A 20,886-nucleotide genomic window follows, 5' to 3' on the forward strand; every position below is an offset into this window, starting at 1 on the left:
ACTTTCACCGCCTTATCGACCCGAAGAAGGTTCACTAGGCTCCCTCAAGGGTATAAGAACGTTGCAGGTCTGTTTGCTGCCCGAGTGCCGTCAATTTTACAAGACACTGACTCTAACGAGTTGTTCTACCTTGATGACATTTACCTCATAAATGATTATTTATACACCTATTTGGCCAGAGTGGATCATATAATTCTAGGATTTGCTGAACAGGGCTATAAATTAAATGTCCCAAAACCTAAATTGCTTTTCTCAGAGCCCTGTTCTTAGGATATGAATTGTCAAATGAAGACAGATGCACCCCACCACATATCTTAGAGAAGTTTGCTCTCTTACAACCACCAAATACCTTAAAAAAGCTTCAGTCGTTTTTAGGATTTCTAAATTTTGGTAGAATTTACATACTAAATTATGCACAACAGGTTAAACTGTTGTACAATTTAATTTGTCCAGATTTTCTAGTAAACATTGGACCACTGAACATACTAATGTTCTCAGAACATTACAAACAGACATGGTTGAAACTAAACACTGACATACTTGTCTTAACACTAATAATTTAGTGATCCACATAATTGCGGGTACCAGTATGTCATCTTTAATGAAGGTGAAACTTTATAGATTGCTTATAAATCACATTTATATTCCTTTTTTTTTTTTTTTTTTTCAGAACCAGATAAAACAGGTACATACAAAAGAAAAAGTATTCAAAATACAATATTATTATACAATAAACAATGGCTTTCATGTTTGATTTGTTTTCATTCTCATATTGAGAGAGAAAGTGAAATAAAAACAATAAAAAAATAATAATAATAATAATAATAAAAAAAGGCATATAAAACAAGATATTAGGGTAAGTCATTATCATACAATCATACTGTGCTAAGCCTCCTTTTCCAATTAGTAATGGGTTGCCAGATCGCCATACCACGCATAGCGGATCTTGGCCCTCTAGTGGCATAGATAGCACTTTCCTGATTGAAGACCCCGAGAAGGCGTGCTAACCACATTTGAAAACTCGGTGGATCTGAGTCTTTCCACCGTGCTGCTAGTATTACCCTGAGGACTGCCGAGCTTATAAAAAGCATGTCCTCTTCTTCCCTGCTCAGGTTTAGTGTATTATCAGTACCTAGCAGATATAGAGTAGGGGAGTCGAGTATTTTATGGCCAAACACTTCCTCCCAGAATTCACAGATCATTTTTTTAATAAGTGTTAGTTGGTCGCATTCGCAGAACATGTGAATAAGCGTTGCAGGGCCTTTAAGACATCTGGGGCAGTGATCGTTCTCTCTTTTACCCCAGGCATATAATTTGGCCGGAGTATAGTATAGATTATAGATAGTCTTATAGGTCTGGGCTATTAAACTGGCTGACATAAGTAGTCGTGATGATAGGCAGAGACTCATATCAATATCTACATTCGGATTATCAAGTCTGTCTGCCCACGCAATTTCTGTATGTTCTAGATCATCTTGTATCTTATCCAGTAGCTGACCATAGATTGTACCTATTCTTGCTGTTCTTTTAGCGATAGTATCAATAATTTCAATTTTTTCCGAGTTAATATTAGGGTTCTTATGTTTGAGCATAGTATGAATCTGAAAATATTTAAAATAGTGCCCATTTGGAAGATTAAATTTTTGTTGTAAATCAATAAAAGTATAAGCCTCATTCGCACCAAAAAGGTCACCAACTGAGGTAATTCCTACAGAGTGCCATTTCTTTGCGATAGCATCGCTCCCTAGTTCGGGAAGAAGATTAGAATGCCATAGTGGAGAATACCTGTTAAGCTTTGGGATGTGCATATATTTCGTAATCCTTAACCAGATTGTCCAGGCATTCGTGATAACTTTGAATTTATTTTTCTTGTAGTAGCTTCTCTCTACTTGTCTTAGAAAAAGACCTTTAGCTTTTTCCCCTAGGGATAGCTCGTATATAGATGGGATAGGTACATCCTCCATAGTATCGGAGCTAGGATTCTCATAAAGTAGAGGAGCCATCTGTTGGAGAAATGAAGCCCAGAGATATAGCAGAATGTTTGGAACAGCTAGTCCACCTTTGTTCTGTGGTAGTGACAAAAGCTTCAAGGATCTTCTGGTTTTGCCCTGTTGCCACATAAATTTGGACATAATAGAGTCTAGAATTTTGAGGACCTTTTCTTCTGGTATCAATGGAATAGCCCGGAAAAGATAAAGCACCCTTGGCAAGATATTCATTTTTAAAAAGTTTCCTCTACCAATTATTGACAACTGTAGACTATTAACCCGATCTAGATCTTTCTTTACAGTGTTTAGTAATGGCTCATATTTGAGTTGAGAGATTCGTGTAACATCGGGGCTTATGCTAACACCAAGGTATGTAGCAGTGTCAGTTTTCCTGTGATCATTACAAATAATGTTATCGGTACATAGGATGATTGTTTTTTCTTTATTCAGAGAATATCCAGAGTAGCGTCCATAGACTTGCGTTACTGCCTCCAATTCTGATATTGCCACGGAAGGATTAGGCGTTAGTACCGCAATATCATCTGCATAGGCCAATACTTTGGTTTCAAATTTGTTAACAACTATAGGTGTGATTAGTGGGTTCTCTAAAAGTTTCAAAATCAAAGGGTTTATATACAGGGCAAATAATATCGGAGAACATGGACAGCCTTGGCGTGTGCCTCTGGATACTCTAATTATACTTGATTCAGAGCCCATTATTTGTAATTTTGCTATTGGTTTAGAATACATAGCCATTATAGACTTGATGAATTTGGGGCCGAAATTATACTGCGTCAGGGCTGCCCATAAAAAGTTCCAGGACACCCGGTCAAAGGCTTTCTCGGCATCCAGAAGGATCATCGACATCTGGCCTCCTGTTGCAGACATTACATCAAACAGGGAGATTGCTCTTCGAGTATGGTCGGTCGTACCTTTGCCGGGAATAAACCCGTGCTGCCACGAGGAGACCAGATGTTCGACGACCCGTCCGAGCCGGATGGCCATTATTTTAGCGTATAATTTGGAATCCGAATTGATTAGGGAAATTGGACGATATGATGATAATTGATCATGAGGTTTGCCCTTTTTTGGAAAGATAATTATATTTGTTTCTCTCCATGAGGTGGGTGGGATACCACTCCATTGGATCCCTAAAAATAGATCATATATTAGTGGGCCCAGGGTATGACTGAGAATTTTATATAGTTCCAGAGGTATTTTATCGGGGCCTGCCGCCTTCCCAGAAGCCACTGAAGACAAAGCAAGCTGGACTTCTATAAGGGTAATTTCTTTCTCAATCTCTTCTCTGGTATTATCATCTAAAGTCTTGTTTACCCCTGGTTGATCAAGAAGATCTTTCAAAAATAAGACTGCGTCTTCCCTGCTGGTTTTGTTATCATCCTGGTAGAGGGTCTGATAGTATTGTTGAAATGCCCCGATTATTTCTGGTGTTTGTGTGAACGTCTGCCCTTGTGATTGTATCTTTGTGATGGCATTATGGGACATTTGCTGGCGTGTATGTAGTGCGAGATGTTTGCCAACTCTCTCCCCGTTCTCGTACACTTCTTTCCGGTGTGTTTTATATGTCTCAGCAGCTTTCTGAGTCAGGCCAGAGTTAAGCTCAGTTTTTAACACTAGCAGACGGTACATAGTTAGTTTCCCGTTTTCCCCTTGAGCTATTTGTGCCATGTGCTCTTCCTCTGCTCTGGTCAAATCAGCCAATTGTTGATGATATCCCATATTGTTCTGCTTCCGTATTCTAGCTTGATAGCTCGTAGTTTCGCCTCTTAGAGCCGCTTTAAAACTATCCCATACAACAACCCTAGAGGCACTATATCTGTTTATATAAAAAAACTCTTGGGCCCAGCTAGTAATGTGAGTAATATAATCTTAGTTGGCTAGCAGCTTCCTATCAAATGTCCAGATTCTACGTTCCCTTTTAATGGATCCAAGTTCAATAGTAAGAATTAGAGCATTATGGTCCGAGATAATTTTAGATTCCTTTAAAATTGTGGCATTGTCAGCCAAATCACTAGTAGCAAATAGATAGTCAATCCTGACATATTTGCTATGGGGGAAGGAATAATAAGTGTAGCCAGGGTCCGGGTAGTTTTTTAGGTCCCATACATCGGTTAACCCAAAGCTATCACAAAGTCTGCTAAGAGCTTTGAAGACTCGTGGCTTACGGCCAATATAGTGAGGATGTGTATGGCTACTGAATCGAGGGCCTAGTGATATGTTTAGATCGCCACATAATATAAGTGGGCCATGTATAGGTGCTAGCTCGAGCTCAAGTGTCTCAAATATAGTCGGATCATCCTGATTAGATCCATAGATAGAGCAGATAGTGATACAAATGCCTAGTTTGATAATTACCCATCTGCCATGAGTGTCTACTATTTTATGAGTGGCCTGTCCCAGAAAAGTTTTAGCAAGCACTGCTACCCCCCTAATATTGGAGGTTTGTGTGGTACATGCTGATAAATTGTATCCTCTGATTTTAAGAAGGTGTCTTTTCAGCCAGGGCAGGTGTGTTTCTTGAAGGCAGATGATATCTGCTGGGTTTCGGTAGATTATCTCTCCCAGCCGTTGGCGTTTATCACTATCTAAGAGTCCTGAAACATTCCAAGTTCGTATAGTTAACTTCCCCATGGTCCTATGTTTAGCGAGCCATAATCAACCAGTGCCCTCAGTTCATATTGATAGTGTGTTTGATCTGACTTGATTTTGATTGCCCTATACCGTAAGAGTAATATTGATTGAAAATAAAAAGTAAGACTTGAATTGACTCTGGTTCTGTTTTTTAAGTTTCTTTTAACTGTTTCCCCCCTCCCCCACTTTTCTCCCCCCGCCTCCCCTCCCCTCCCCCTAACCTCCCCCCCCTCTCCCTGCGAGACGTCCTGGGTCATAGGGCACCCAGGTGTGGCCGTCGGCAGGGACTGAACGTCCCAGCACGCATGCACCGTGGCCTAATCAAGAATATATACATTTTGGGTACATAGAATACATATAAGTTACTTCACTTTGTTGTCATCCTAACCCAAATTTTTACAGAATTGAGATGCTCTCCTTCTTTATCTTGGTCCTATCTTTTTGTTTATTTTCGTTTATTTATTTATTTATTTTCCCCTCCAATGAACTGCCGGTGTGTAATCCGCTGGCGTATATGTTCAATAAATTGTAATGCAAGACCGTTACAGAATGCCTTTTGTTATTTTCCGGTGTTCTGCTTGCTTTTCTCAGTAATTTCTTTTAGATAGGCCTCAGCCTGGATCTCACTTGTGAAAGTTTTAATTTTTCCTTTATAGATGATTTTCAGACGCGCCGGGTTTTGTAGGTATACGGTTGCTCCAGTTTGTTCAAATGGGGCGAATTGTTGTCTCATTCGCCATCTGCGTTCTACTGTCGCGTGAGCGAAGTCGGGGCGCACAAATAAAGTAAATCCCTTGAATTCTGTTTTATTTGACGGTCTGGCAATATCATAAATTTTTTCCCTTAAAATGAAATTTCCGAAGTTGACCAACATGGCCCTCGGGTACTGTGGGGTTTGATGGTTACGTTTGGGGAGTACCAAGGGAAAGCGATGTGCGCGTTGGATCTCTTTATTCAGGTTCCAAGTTTGGAGTTCGGGAAAAGATGTTTTCAGAAGGTCAGCCATGAAGCCCCTTGGATCATTTCCCTCTGTGCCCTCGGGAATTCCGAGAAAGCGCAGATTGTTTCTCCTGCCTCTGTTCTCAAGGTCTTCAACCTTTTGCATCAGGTCTTTAATAACACCTTCATGTTCTTTTTCCTGAGTTTGGAGTTTTGTGACATCGAGCTCGAGATTTTCAGTACGGGTTTCGACAGAGGCCATTCGGTTAGATATTTCGGAGCAAGTTTGGTCTACTTTTTGTACAGCATCTTGGAGTTTTTGTATAGCCGCATGATTCCTGTTGCTGTCCATTTTGACATCCTTATTTATATTCCAATGCAGAAATGTGGTTTGAATTGATAGAAACAATTCTGACTGCAGTTTAAGCAGCTGTCTTCAAGGGACGTCCATTGGCTCTGGGGAATCACATTATTGTGATGTCTCCCAATCCAGACTTAGAGGCTGTTCCCAAGACAAACGTTCCTAATGCAAAAGCCCTAAATCCACGATGGATCCAGTGGCCCACTTCCTTAACAGCTACTGATGTAGATAATGATTTTGACCCTACATGGAGAACACAGGAATTTTTCCAGTATGAACAAGGATACCCCATGTGGAATGAAATCTAGGTCAGTATCCTTATATAATACTAGCAGCTCGTCCCGACGTTGTCCGGGAGCAAAAGGCTGCTTCTAGGCCCCCGCCCGCCCCGACGTTAAGGCTGCTTCTGGGCCCCCGCCCGCCCCGACGTTAAGGCTGCTTCAGGGCCCCGCCCGCCCGACGTTAAGGCTGCTTCAGGGCCCCTGAGCAGTGGGAGTCTTTCTTACCTGCTCCTGAGTTCCCCGCTCTGCCGCTCCTCGCCGGTCATCACCCCACCTGCCCCGACGTTAAGGCTGCTTCAGGGCCCCACCCGCCCCGAAGTTAAGCCTGCTTCAGGGCCCCTGAGCAGTGGGAGTCTTTCTTACCTGCTCCTGAGTTCCCCGCTCTGTCGCTCCTCACCGGTCGTACCGCTCCTCCCCGCTTGTCCGCCAGTCCTCTCTGCTCCTCCCCGCGCTCACGTCCCCCGCTCTTCCTCTTGCTCCTGTACGCCGCTCCTTCCCACGCTTGTGATGTCAGCACGCACGTCGCAGCCGGCGCTTCTTCCTAGGGACTACTTTTTTTTATATTCATTTTTTAAAGAACGTTTTTTTTTTAATATAGCCTATGTCCATCTGCTTGCCCTGACGTTTTCAAAGATGTTTTGGGTGTGTAGTTTTCGAGTTTACCTGGCTCAAAGGACACACTTCTCTCTTTATAATAGTAGTTTAGATAATCCCCCCTAGAAGTTATCCACTGTGGTCACTATAGTCGCTGAAATTTCATTGCTTTCTCAGTGGTGAAGGGAAGATCAAATATTTCTTACAAACACCTATGGGTATTGTCTTGGGAGAGCAGTGTGGATGAGGGAGGTGTTATGTTTTGAATATGTGAAATCATGGTCTGAGGGTTTTTTCGTATGAGGCTTTACAGAAAGATGTTAACAGGATATTATAACACGTCCTAGTTTTCTTTTATGTGTACATTTTTTATTTGATTAAGAGCATCGAAACATGGCTTATGCCTCAGTGATATGTAATCATCATGTTCCGTTCCGTTGCGTATTTTGTTCTGCTGTTTACATGGCTGCTGAGAATGCAAAATAATGAAATCAGGGCTTAGTGAATAATAACTGTGTCAGCCCCGTGCTGAGGTGCATCATCAGAACTGTGTGAATAATAACTGCGTCAGCCCAGTGCTGAGGTGCATCATCAGAGCTGTGTGAATAATAACTGCGTCAGCCCCATGCGTGAGGTGCATCATCAGAGCTGTGTGAATAATAACAGCTGTGAGCTCGTGCCTGAGGTGCATCATCAGAGCTGTGTGAATAATAACTGCGTCAGCCCTGTGCATGAGGTGCATCATCAGAGCTGTGTGAATAATAACAGCTGTGAGAAACAGCATACTCTTGCACACACTCTCGCTGCTCACCAATTCAAAGTTTGCTAAAAAAATTATGCAACGTATTGTCATACACAATGCCAATAACTCAAACTTTAATGCTGCGAGACCTATTGCATTGTAAATGCTTGTTTTGTTTTTGTTATTCTGCCTCAAAGTACTGTCACTGTTGTACTGGGAACGCAGAGTTCAATAGCTATTTTGTGAAAGTGTGTTAGAGTTTCAAAATCGGCAAATGTGACCTGTTTAATGAAGATGCTATTTTCTGGAAGGGTCTTTCCTTCTTTTACGTTTTGTATCCCTTGAATAATGTTTCCGTTTCGTTTTTCTAATTCTGTGCGCAAGTACTGGGACTGTTCCAGTGATTAGGACCAGTTGTGTTAACTGTGGAAATCGTATTTTTTTGGTTACGCTTTTAATATTGTCCGCAACATCCGTAATTATTCATAGTTTTGGGAGGAAAGTCTTGTGAATGTTCACTCGATTGCCTTTCTCCGGTAAGAAATGGCCGCTTCTTTTGTTCCGGTTCATCCCCCTGGAACGTCGTTGGCGAATGGTTAAAGAGTTGTTATTTATTTTCACTGAAGTCGTGTGTGTGTTAATTATTGTGGGTTGTGATTGGTGTACTGTGTGAAGCAAAGCGATGATAGGTGGTTCTCATTTCTAAACCTGCCCCCAGTGTCACGTCATTGTTATTGAGTCAGCGACGATGGAAGGCACGCTCATTTTTTCATGAAATCCGACGAATGCGTCAATGTTGTAAGGGTAACGCCAACGAATGTGCGTATGTTGATGTTAGTATATTTGTGATACCGCGCACCTCTGTTGTTAGATTTTGAAAAGCGTGTTATAAAGTCATTGAAAGCACATTCCCGCTATGTATGTAGTTGGAAGTGTGTGGTGAAGTGTGTAGCTTGCACAGTGAAATGTGGTAACGCCGATGAATGTGCGTATGTTGATGTTAATATATTTGTGATCCCGCGCACCTCTGTTGTCGGATTTGCAAATGCGCGTTATAAATCCAGTGAAAGCGCAATTCAGTGAAAGCGCATTCCCACTATCTGTGCAGATCGAAGTGTGTGGTGAAGTCGCTCTGCCTATGTTTGCTCTTCGCCCTGTAAACGCCAACATTTGTTCTTTCACATGCCCATGTCCACGTTCTTCTTACACACGACCACGCCCACGCTAACGCCCACAAGGGACTACTCTTCCACTTTTGGCGTTTTTGCATTTTTAATGTATATGGTGTAGACATGTATAGCCTATGTCCTTCTGCTACATCTCCACTTTCAAATGGTGTATTGGGTGTAGTGATTGGTGCAGTACTTTTTGAGATTACCTGGCTCAAAGGTTTGTGTTCTCTCTTTATAATAGTAGTATAGATATACTGATGGTTCATCCTAGCCCGTGGTTGGTACTAAACATAAATACTCAGCCACATGTACTGCAGTAAAAGGTGGAATGAAATATGGCATAATTCACGCTCATAAAATATATTCAGAAACTTTGGGTGACTGTACCACTCAGCAAGCTGAATTGAAAACTTTGGTTCTGTCACTGCAGAATATGGATCCAGAATTCACCACGCTTATAGTGTGTGACTCCTATTACTGCATCTAATCCTTCAAAAACTATTTACATTATTGGTATTTGAATGGATTCTGAGATTTCCCAAGGTAATGTTTTCAAGCCTAAGTTGCTTTGGGCAAAGGTGGCAAATCTAAAATATGCTTTGTCACGGGCTCTTGTCATTCCGCATTAAGTCATCAAAGTGTTGGTGTGCAAGTTGCATGGAATTTATTGGCTGATGAGGCTGCTAAGGCGGCTGTTCAGACTGTTAGTAGCTGCTATCACTCGTTCATATACAAGAATAGATCATGGCATTATGGCAGCTGTGACTGCTTTGGCTTGTGGCACATCCCTACCTAAAAACTATTCAGCAAAATACTCCGATCTGTTGAGTGATCGAGAGATACCCAACCAGGACCGCAGGTTAGAATGAATAATTGCTATTCATGAAGGACTCGCGTCCGCCTATTCTGGTGTGGCGGCTGCAATTTCCTTGTTATAGAAACCCTACTTGTGGCAGGGTCTTTATAAACAGACTTAAAAATGTATTTTGTTGTGACATTTGCCAACAAATTAAAATCTCCACCATTCAACGCTCACCACAGGCACCATCACAGTGATGGCAGAAGCGCCCCTTGGCATTAATGAATGTTTCCCTTTTTACAGGAACTACTAGATTTCCGAGACGAGCGCTAGTATATAATTTCTAAATGTTTTGCCACTGACGAAGTGAAGGTGCAACCAGCAACTTCTGGCTGGATTCCTTAAGTTTGGGATATGGCCCTGGAGAAAATTGCAGACAAGGAAGAGTTTTGCCGTCCAGCCATGCACTGGTGCCTGTCCTTGCTGTTCAGAGTACTTGAACTGAGATTTTACCACCGCTTGCTGGTTGTAAACATAAACAACAGGTTTGCATTGATTTGATCAAGTTAGATCATGTTGCCCCTTCTCCACATAAGGGCACTAGAGTATATGGGTAGTTCCTTGTCCCCTCTCCCTACCCTGAAAGAGATCCCTCTACATGCACTAACCAGATGGATTGGAGACAGCTGTCTCAAGCTCAACTCCGATAAAACAGAAGTACTGATCTTCGGGAAGAACACCTCCGTTTGGAGCATAGCTGGTGGCCAGCAGAACTCGGACCAAAGCCCACACCTAAAGACCGTACACACGCAAACTCTGCATCATCCTGGAGAGCCAACTGATAATTAAATGACAAGTCAACGTAGTCATCTCCTCAGGCTTCCACACCCTACGCATGCTCCGCAGAATCTTCAAATGGATCCCTATCAACACCAGAAGGACCATCACTTAGACCCTCGTCACCAGCTTCCTGGACTATCGCATCACTCTCTATGCCAGACTCTCCACCCAGCTCCTCAAAAGGCTCCAGACCATACAGAACCCAGCAGCCAGACTCATCCTTGACCTCTACAAATGGACCCACATTACCCCTCACCTCAGAGATCTCCACTGGTTCCCCATCCAGAAGAGATGCCAGTTACAGATCCTCACACACACCTACAAAGTGCTACACAACCAAGGACCATCCTACATAAACGATTGACTGAACTTCTACCTGCCCACAAGACTCCTGAGCTGCGCCTCACTCGCCCTTGCGCACCACCCCTGCATCCATCACAGCCTCCGTCTACTACTATATCACTGCCAATGCCTGGAACACCCTAGCCCTCCGCCTACAAGTAGCTCCCTCCCTGGTGGAGTTTAGGAAGAAGCTCAAGACCTGGCTTTTTGACAGAGACACGGCACCTCAGCACCCAGATGCCCCTAGGGGTGACAGTGTGCAGTCTACAAATATTAATTGATTGATTGATAAATCCTAGAAAAAACTAGGGCTGTGTGGTATCTACTTGCCCAGTTGTATGGCAATTGGCAATAGACTGATTAACCATACACATAATAGATGCCTTTTATACTCACCTCTAACTGTGAAAAAACGTTTCTCCTTTATCTATGTAACTAGCAGCACATCCCGACGTTGTCCGGGAGCAAAAGGCTGCTTCTAGGCCCCCGCCCGCCCCGACGTTAAGGCTGCTTCTGGGCCCCGCCCGCCCCGACGTTAAGCCTGCTTCAGGGCCCCGCCCACCCGACGTTAAGGCTGCTTCATGGCCCCTGAGCAGTGGTAGTCTTTCTTACCTGCTCCTGAGTTCCCCGCTCTGCCGCTCCTCGCGGGTCGTCACCCCACCTGCCCCGACGTTAAGCCTGCTTCAGGGCCCCTGAGCAGTGGGAGTCTTTCTTACCTGCTCCTGAGTTCCCCGCTCTACCGCTCCTCACCGGTCGTCACCGCTCCTCCCCGCTTGTCCGCCAGTCCTCTCCGCTCCTCCCCGCGCTCACGTCCCCCGCTCTTCCTCTTGCTCCTGTACGCCGCTCCTCCCCGCGCTCGTGATGTCAGCACGCACCTCGCAGCCGGCGCTTCTTCCTAGGGACTACTTTTTTTTATATAAATTTTTTAAAGAACATTTTTTTTTTTAATATAGCCTATGTCCATCTGCTTGCCCTGATGTTTTCAAAGATGTTTTGGGTGTTTGGATTGGTGGTGTAGTTTTCGAGTTTACCTGGCTCAAAGGACATGCTTCTCTCTTTATAATAGTAGTTTAGATAATCCCCCCTAGAAGTTATCCACTGTGGTCACTATAGTCGCTGAAATTTCATTGCTTTCTCAGTGGTGAAGGGAAGATCAAATATTTCTTACAAACACCTATGGGTATTGTCTTGGGAAAGCAGTGTGGATGAGGGAGGTGTTATGTTTTGAATATGTGAAATCATGGTCTGAGGGTTTTTTCGTATGAGGCTTTACAGAAAGATGTTAACAGGATATTATAACACGTCCTAGCTTTCTTTTCTGTGTACATTTTTTATTTGATTAAGAACATCGAAACATGGCTTATGCCTCAGTGATATGTAGTCATCATGTTCCGTTGCTTATTTTGTTCTGCTGTGTACATGGCTGCTGAGAATGCAAAATAATGAAATTAGAGCTGTGTGAATAATAACTGCGTCAGCCCCGTGCTGAGGTGCATCATCAGAGCTGTGTGAATAATAACTGCGTCAGCCCCGTGCTGAGGTGCATCATCAGAGCTGTGTGAATAATAACAGCTGTGAGCCCGTGCCTGAGGTGCAGCATCAGAGCTGTGTGAATAATAAGTGCGTCAGCCCTGTGCGTGAGGTGCATCATCAGAGCTGTGTGAATAATAACAGCTGTGAGCCCGTGCCTAAGGTGCATCATCAGAGCTGTGTGAATAATAACTGCGTCAGCCCCGTGCGTGAGGTGCATCATCAGAGCGGTGTGAATAATAACAGCTGTGAGCCCGTGCCTGAGGTGCATCATCAGAGCTGTGTGAATAATAACTGCGTCAGCCCCATGCGTGAGGTGCATCATCAGAGCTGTGTGAATAATAACAGCTGTGAGCTCGTGCCTGAGGTGCATCATCAGAGCTGTGTGAATAATAACTGCGTCAGCCCTGTGCATGAGGTGCATCATCAGAGCTGTGTGAATAATAACAGCTGTGAGACACAGCATACTCTTGCACACACTCTCGCTGCTCACCAATTCAAAGTTTGCTAAAAAAATTATGCAACGCATTGTCATACACAATGCCAATAACTCAAACTTTAATGCTGCGAGACCTCTTGCATTGTAAATGCTTGTTTTGTTTTTGTTACTCTGCTTCAAAGTACTGCCACTGTTGTACTGGGAACGCAGAGTTCAATAGCTATTTTGTGAAAGTGTGTTAGAGTTTCAAAATCGGCAAATGTGGCCAGTTTAATGAAGATGCTATTTTCTGGAAGGGTCTTTCTTTCTTTTACGTTTTGTATCCCTTGAATAATTTTTCCGTTTCGTTTTTCTAATTCTGTGCGCAAGTACTGGGAATGTTCCAGTGATTAGGACCAGTTGTGTTAACTGTGGAAATCGTATTTTTTTGATTAAGCTTTTAATATTGTCCGCAACATCCGTAATTAGTCGTAGTTTTGGGAGGAAAGTCTCGTGAATGTTCACTCGATTGCCTTTCTCCAGTAAGAAATGGCTGCTTCTTTTGTTCCGGTTCATCCCCCTGGAACGTCATTGGCAAATGGTTAAAGAGATGTTATTTATTTTCACTGAAGTCGTGTGTGTGTTAATTATTGTGGGTTGTGAATGGTGTACTGTCTGAAGCAAAGCGATGATAGGTGGTTCTCATTTGTAACCCTGCCCCCAGTGTCACATCATTGTTATTGAATCCGTGACGATGGAAGGCACGCTCATTTTTACATGAAATCCGACGAATGCGTCAATGTTGTAAGGGTAACGCCGACGAATGTGCGTATGTTGATGTTAGTATATTTGTGATACCGCGCACCTCTGTTGTTAGATTTTGAAAAGCGTGTTATAAAGTCATTGAAAGCACATTCCCGCTATGTATGTAGTTGGAAGTGTGTGGTGAAGTGTGTAGCTTGCACAGTGAAATGTGGTAACGCCGACAATTGTGCGTATGTTGATGTTAATATATTTGTGATCCCGCGCACCTCTGTTGTCGGATTTGCAAATGCGCGTTATAAATCAAGTGAAAGCGCAATTCAGTGAAAGCGCATTCCCGCTATCTGTGCAGATCGAAGTGTGTGAAGTCGCTTTGCCTATGTTTGCTCTTCGCCCTGTAAACGCCAACATTTGTTCTTTGACACGCCCATGTCCACGTTCTTCTTACACACAACCACGCCCACGCTAACGCCCACAAAGGACTACTTTTGGCGTTTTTGCATTTTTAATGTATATGGTGTAGACATCTATAGCCTATGTCCTTCTGCTACATCTCCCCTTTCAAATGGTGTATTGGGTGTAGTGATTGGTGCAGTACTGTTTGAGATTACCTGGCTCAAAGGTTTGTGTTCTCTCTTTATAATAGTAGTATAGATTATGCTCACATTCGCTTCATCCTAGTTTCTCAACAGTCTCATTTCCATTTGGTTTGGGTATTATACATAAGGATCCCTTCTTGGTGATATCAGTGTTCAATCTTGGGGGGTGGGGTGGTTCTTTTAAGGCCCCCCTACCCTTTCCAAATAATCTGTTCTACTCTTGGTTTCCTTTCTCCCTTTTCTTCATCTATTCTTATCCTCGCATTCAGTTCCTCTACAAATACTCTTTCATCTTTATTAATTTTACTGGTTACATCATGCAGGCTCTTTTTAGCGATACTTATGTTAATTACAGGGGTAAAGAATTTCTTCATATATAGTTATGCTGATCCCTTGATTTAAACCCTTTGTAGGAATGACAAACATGCTTTTTAACTCATAAATGCAGATTTGCACCTGTTTTATTTGTCACATCTTCTAGTGGGTTATCATAATCAGAATAAATTAGTTTAATCAAATCCTGTTGGTAAAAGATATTCAAGAACATAGAGCAAGAAAAGAAGTAGGACAGAACAAACGAAACAATTCTCCACCACCATAATGTTCACATATTCAGCTAACAATTTACAATATACCTTATAGCTATACACACTCTCACGCTGTGGGACATGTGAGACCGTACTCCTGTGTGCAGGTGGTTTAACTACAGATTCAAGGGTGGAGTTTGTCAGACTGTGAAGGACATCCCCTCCCAATAGATAAGCAGCAAACAGCCATCCAAACAGAGAAACAGAAATGGCAACTGACAAACATACAAGTAAAGCTTAGCAGCGTTGCTACACCATGTTAGCTCAAATCAGATCATGGAGATCTCAGAATCTGAGATGATAATGGTAGTTCTCTAGGCACTACCCTATCGTTACTATCCTATCTTGAAAACTTCGAGGATTTTCATCCTGCATCAATGGGAGACCTAAAGGAGCCTCTGAGCATTGCCTTTACTCTCTAACTGTCCTTTCAACATGTGTCAGTAATCAACATGGATGTGCTCTCGGTGTGGCTTGTCTTAGTCTCAAGGAGGTTCATCATTGTCTGTTGGGCAATCATCAGAGTCAAATTAGATTTTTGCCAGATATGTCCAATCTCGGCTTCAATGCTTCCAGTTGAAATTTCTCTCCCTTATGGGTCATTTAGTTCTGGTCAAGTCCAATTTTCATCCACAATGTCAACCTATTCTGGTTCCTCTATCTCACTATCTTCCCTAATCGCCTCCGGTCTTTTCCTAGCTGTCAACTTTCTCATAAGGGTGTAGTTTTCGGCCAGCCGTCCTCATTTGGGCCTAGACCCTGAGAGGTGCTTGAGATCTCTGGTTCTGATGAAGCTGCTTCACTCTCAGAGGTGGAACTTCCTTGCCCCAAACCGCCCTCTGCCTCTTGCAACTTTGGCTCAAACAGGTTAGCTTCAGCTGTCCATGAGTTTTCACTGTCCCAGTGAAAGCGTATTCTCAATCTAATGGTTGGTATTACAGTGGTCAGAATAACAGCAGTTTCATCTGGCTCTTGTCCTAGATGATGCTTGATTTAGCAGACCAGCACACTTGACTTCAGTGTTAGTGACCAGCATCACCTGATAGTGGCTTTCCAGCACTCCTCCAAGCAAGATTTGCAGACATGTTTCTTGACATCAACCCACTCTCCAGGGTTCAAATTGTGTCCTCGACACTCTCGTACAGCTGTAGTAGTAGTATCGACCTGATGAGATATAGAACGAGCCACATCAGATAATCCCTTGCAGTACTCGAGAACCAGGTCATCTGTGATATTCACAAGAGCGGCTTCAGCTTCAAAAGTAATTCCCAGGGCTGTCCCCATCAGCACCTTTGTGAGGCGATAATCCTGTTCACTTTCAGGTGGTACTTTGGATACTCATTAGCTCCAAAGGAAGAGCGTTGGGCCATTTGAGCGATGTAGAAGCACAGGCTTTAGCCATTTTAGCTTTGATCTTTCCATTCAACCTTTCTACAATGCCCGACGCCTCTGGTCTGTAGTTGAATCTCTGGTCAATCCCTAAGGCGCTACACAGCAACTGCATTACTTCACTCTTAAAGTCTGTTCCTTGAACTGGTTTGCAATGAATTGGCATCCTAAATTGCAGTCTCAACTCTTGCAGCAATAATTTAGCAACTGTTAGGCTGTCTCCTGGTGGGATACACCTCAACCCAACGTGAAAACAGGCCCACGATGATGAGGAAATACCTCAGTTGGTTACATCGGGGCATCTCCACAAAATCAAACAGGGGACGGTTGAAGGGACCGTCAAACTTTCCATTATGGCTCATGATCACCGCAACTCTTTTGCCCACATTTTGTTTCTGGCAGCTGGCGCAACTCTGACTCAAGCTTTCTGCCACTATTATACTAATGGGGATTATACCAATAAAGCCTGAAGGTGGACACAATTACATCTCTACCCACATGTATTGGACCATGTATAGGCCACATCATCAATGGCAGGTGGAAATCAGGGAGAACTGGTTTTCCATCCCTAGACATGCAGATGTCACCGGCATCCTTCACACATCCAATCTTTTCCCATTTGGGCTTCTTTATCTCTGGGGCGGTATGTTGCCGTTCACTCAGTTCATTGAAGGTATGCACAGTGCTCAGTAGCATGTTTGAAATAGCTACTCCCTCTGCAATGCATGGTTAAACCATATGCAAGGTGCTGGACTCAAGAGCACAATATCGGGCAGTTTCATCCGCATATCGGTTGATTCTGGTGATAAAATCACTGCCACTCTGTCTCTTGACAATTGCAAAGCATCCAACAGATTCGAAATGGACGGTCCATTCCTAATAGGAGTATTAAAAGAGGTCATTAAACCTCACTGCGACCACAACTGACTGAAGTCATGCAAAACTCCGAACTCATATTGGCGGTCATTATAAATAGTAACTCGTGAGCCTTCTGAAGTGCAGCAGGCTCTAGTAAGGGCAGTTAGTTTGGCTATTTGTGCGGACGTTACATGGCACAAGTAAGATGCTTCCACAACTGCGCTCATCGTACACACAGCACAGGTGACTCTTAAAATACCATGTTGATCTCCCAAGTAGGACCCATCAACAAAAAGGGTATGGTCAGATTCAGGGAGGGGTGCATCAGTACGTCAGGTCTCTGTTTTGTGCACAACACGGTAAAACTGACACAGTCATGATCAAATTAACCCTCATCATCTCCATCTGGGATTGGCAACAGAGAAGCAGGGTTTAGTGTGTTACATCCCCAGATATAAACATTGTCCGCTGCCAAGATGTTTCTCTCATAGTGGGTGAAGCAGCTATTTGTCAGGTGTTGAGTTCAGCGACGGGTCATAAGTATTTCAATGGAATGAGGTACCATCACAATCAATTATGGGGTATCCCATCACTATCACCTTTGTTGAATGCTAAGGCACTGCTCTGCAACCACTTTGAGACAACCAGGCAACGCTGCTTTCCTGCTGACCAAGAGTAGCTGAAAAGTATCCAATGGGGCACTTAGTATTCCCATAGGCATGTCCTAGCACAGACAGAGCACACACATCTCTTTGATGGCAAAAGAACCAGAAATATTTCGTATAATCTGGCATTCCAAGAGTGTGTGCACTACAAAGTAGATTTTAAATTCCGGGAATTGCTTCAATGCTTTCATCATCCCTTGGTACTGGGTCATTGACATTGATGTAAGTCAGCCTCAGTAAAGGCTTCACCGCAAAAGAAAGGTTTGGCATCCATTGTTGGCAATAGCCAACCGTGCCCAGGAACATTTGCACTTCTCTCTGTGTGGTTGGGAACTTCATCTTAAGAACTATCTCTACGCATTCACAAGAAATTCGCATTACTCCATTTTCTATCTGTTGTCCCAGGTACATGACTTTCTATTGACAGCAATACTGTTATTTCCCAGGAGAGACCCTGTGCCCACTCTCAGCCAAATAGTTGAACAGAGCCATCGTGTCTTACTTCCAAGCCTCTGTGATGTGAGCAAAAGATCATCGATGTACTGTGTTAGGGTCAGACTGCATGGTAGTTGCAGAGACTCTAGGTTTTTTTATGTATCTGAGTGAAATAGGGTGAATTTTCAGTATGCCCTTGGGGAATGGGGGTCTTCTCTTCTAACCGTAACGGGAAGAAAAACTGTCTCTCTTTGTGTTAGGGAACTAAGAAGAAGGATTGACAGAGGTCAATGACCGTGAACAACTCAGCACCAGGGGGAATTTGGAACAAAACCAAAGCAGGGTTCAGTACCACGGAATAGCATGGAACGACAATTTGTTCAATCTTTTGGAGGTCCTGAACTATCCTCCTGTTAGCTTTCTGCAAAGCAATGATCAGTCAGTTACATTGAGTCTGATAACTTTCTTTAACACCTTGCATGCTCATGACAAGCTCAGCTCGCCATGAGCCGTGGAACGCTCACACGCGGGGATAATTCCCCTGCTGTGCTGAACGTTCCACTAAAACGGGTGCGGCCGTGACGAGCTCAGCTCGTCATGAGCACAGGAGCACTGTGCCTCATGACGAGCTGAGCTCATTATGAGCATGGGGGCGCTGTGCGCGCCCCCCAGCACAGCGGGGGAATTACCCCCGCAGTGAATGGTTTAAAACGCTTTGTTGTATCATGCCCTCAATGACAGGGGTAATCCCTGCAATGGCTTTTAGATTCATCTTATAAGGGCGGTCTTTAGGAAGACAGCATTGGGTCAGAGGGTGATCTTCAGGGGTTTGTCAACTTTGATCAATCCATTTTCTCTCCCAGGCATCTTCGCTAACTGATTCTCTCAAATCTACTGGTAAGTCTTCGTTTGCAATAAATGGTTATAACCTGACAACAGGTTCCGGTGACTGTAACTTGAATTTAGCATCCGCTGCCTGAGTTTCAATTCCGACCCCATCCTGCTTGCAATAGATGACATAGTTGAGTTTAGGAAGGAGGTCCTGTTTAAATACGTTTACATGACTAAAATCACAAATCTGAAAATAATATTGTTCTCTTATGTCTCCTATTTTTACTGGAACTAGGGAAGTCATTTGTTTGGTATACTGTTGACTAGTAATGCCTACAACTTGGACTTCCTTTCCCAAGAGGTGTAGGTCAGGGACCTCCGTTGTTCTCACCACTGAACGAGTGGCTTCTGTGTGTATTAGGAAAGATACCGGATGTCCGTTAACCTCTCCTTCCACATACAGTCCACTCGTGTTTGCTTCCAGGACTGCGCCAAGTACTCACTCCTCCTTCCCACTCAGGCACCATCATTGGTCCTGGTTGAAATCTTGGAATCTTGGAATCTGGAACATTCTGAGACAGCATTGGATATTTGAGTACTCTGCTGTTCAGCTGGGGATGTGGAATACCTCCCTGCATCTGCAGTGGGTTTAAGGAATTCATCAGCATGCTTATGCTAGTCCTTTACATGTCACCTCAACCTCTTCCTACTCCTCGGACATTCCCACCGTAGGTCATGGAGACTCCATGCATGTCAATGGGGTCTACTTAAGGTCCTTGAAGCAGACATTTAAGTCTCTTTGCCCCTCCCTCATTCCTTGCCAACTGTGTCTGACCTATCATGTACTTAGCCTTAAGCCCCTTTTGTTTTGCCTCCAACATGTCACTGCAGTATTTTGCATACTGCAAGGTCACATCAACAGGTTTGCTCTGCCTTGGATGGTCTGATTGCTAATTTCGGGTCTCTTTAGTCCCTGTACAAAGGAGTTAAAGAATGCGCCCATAGTATCTCGCCACGGATCGTTCATCCTGCTGTGGTCCTTTTACACCAAAGTAAGCACGCGCTGACTCTTTCATGAGCGGTTCACAAAATCTTGGGCCAATTCAACTCCTTTTGGGGAACTTTTGTCTTTAGATGTTTTATAACCTTGTCATATCTGGTTCTGACTATGGGCGAAGGGGCATTCAAACCTACCACCCATGGGGGTTCTTCTATTGGCCAATCAACTGTTCTTTTACATTCTGACTACAGTTCCTCTGGGACCTCCACCTCAAATAGTACATCCAGATTTTCCCTTAGATCCGATCACAATCTGTTCCATCTGGGTGTATCACTTATCGGGATTCTCTTTGAGTTTGGGAAGGGAGTTTGTGCAATGGAAATGGTCTGATCGTGACCAGGAGACGTGTACATATGCTCATCTCTGTACTTCTCGCAAGGGATACTCATTTACCGTCCCTCCGGCGGCTCCCTCCCCCTCTTGATTCGAACTCTCTTTCTTTTGCCTCACCTTGACCTTTTCCTTTCTGAACGACAACTCCCTAAACTTTTCAGTATCACTCCATTCTCTGATGTTCTCTATCAATTCCCTTAATGTGTCCTCAACCTCCTAAGTTTCAACAGTTTTAGCTCCTTCTCGCCCAGTGCCATCCGATATTCTTATGCAATTTTTTTTGCTGAGTTATGTCAATTCCACATTCATCAGCCACCTTTTCCATCCTTGCATGGACATCTCTTACAACTTTTGCTGGTGCATCGCGAATGTAGAGCAACTCATTCTCATTGTAATGTCCTAATTTGTCCATTCCCATGTTTCCCTTAACAATTTCTTCAAATTCAATTTCCAGTTGGGCGACATTCAGACGCTGTGGAGCTTGCCCTGTGCTTAACTTGTTAACTGGTGAAGCCATACTTGTTTGAACTCCCATTATGCAGCAACCCTATCGCCATTTCTCCAGGTCTCGGTGCAGAGTCCTGAGGTATGCTCATGATAGGTTGACTTGGTAGAGCACTGACAAATACCTTAAATGGGGAAGCAATTATGGTGCTTGCTGAAGGTAGTGTGCTGACTGCGATGGGTATGGGGGCCTGAAAATAGGATG

The sequence above is a fragment of the Lissotriton vulgaris genome, chromosome 3_2 (assembly GCF_964263255.1).
Source record: "Lissotriton vulgaris chromosome 3_2, aLisVul1.2, whole genome shotgun sequence".
Taxonomy (NCBI): Eukaryota; Metazoa; Chordata; class Amphibia; order Caudata; family Salamandridae; genus Lissotriton; species Lissotriton vulgaris.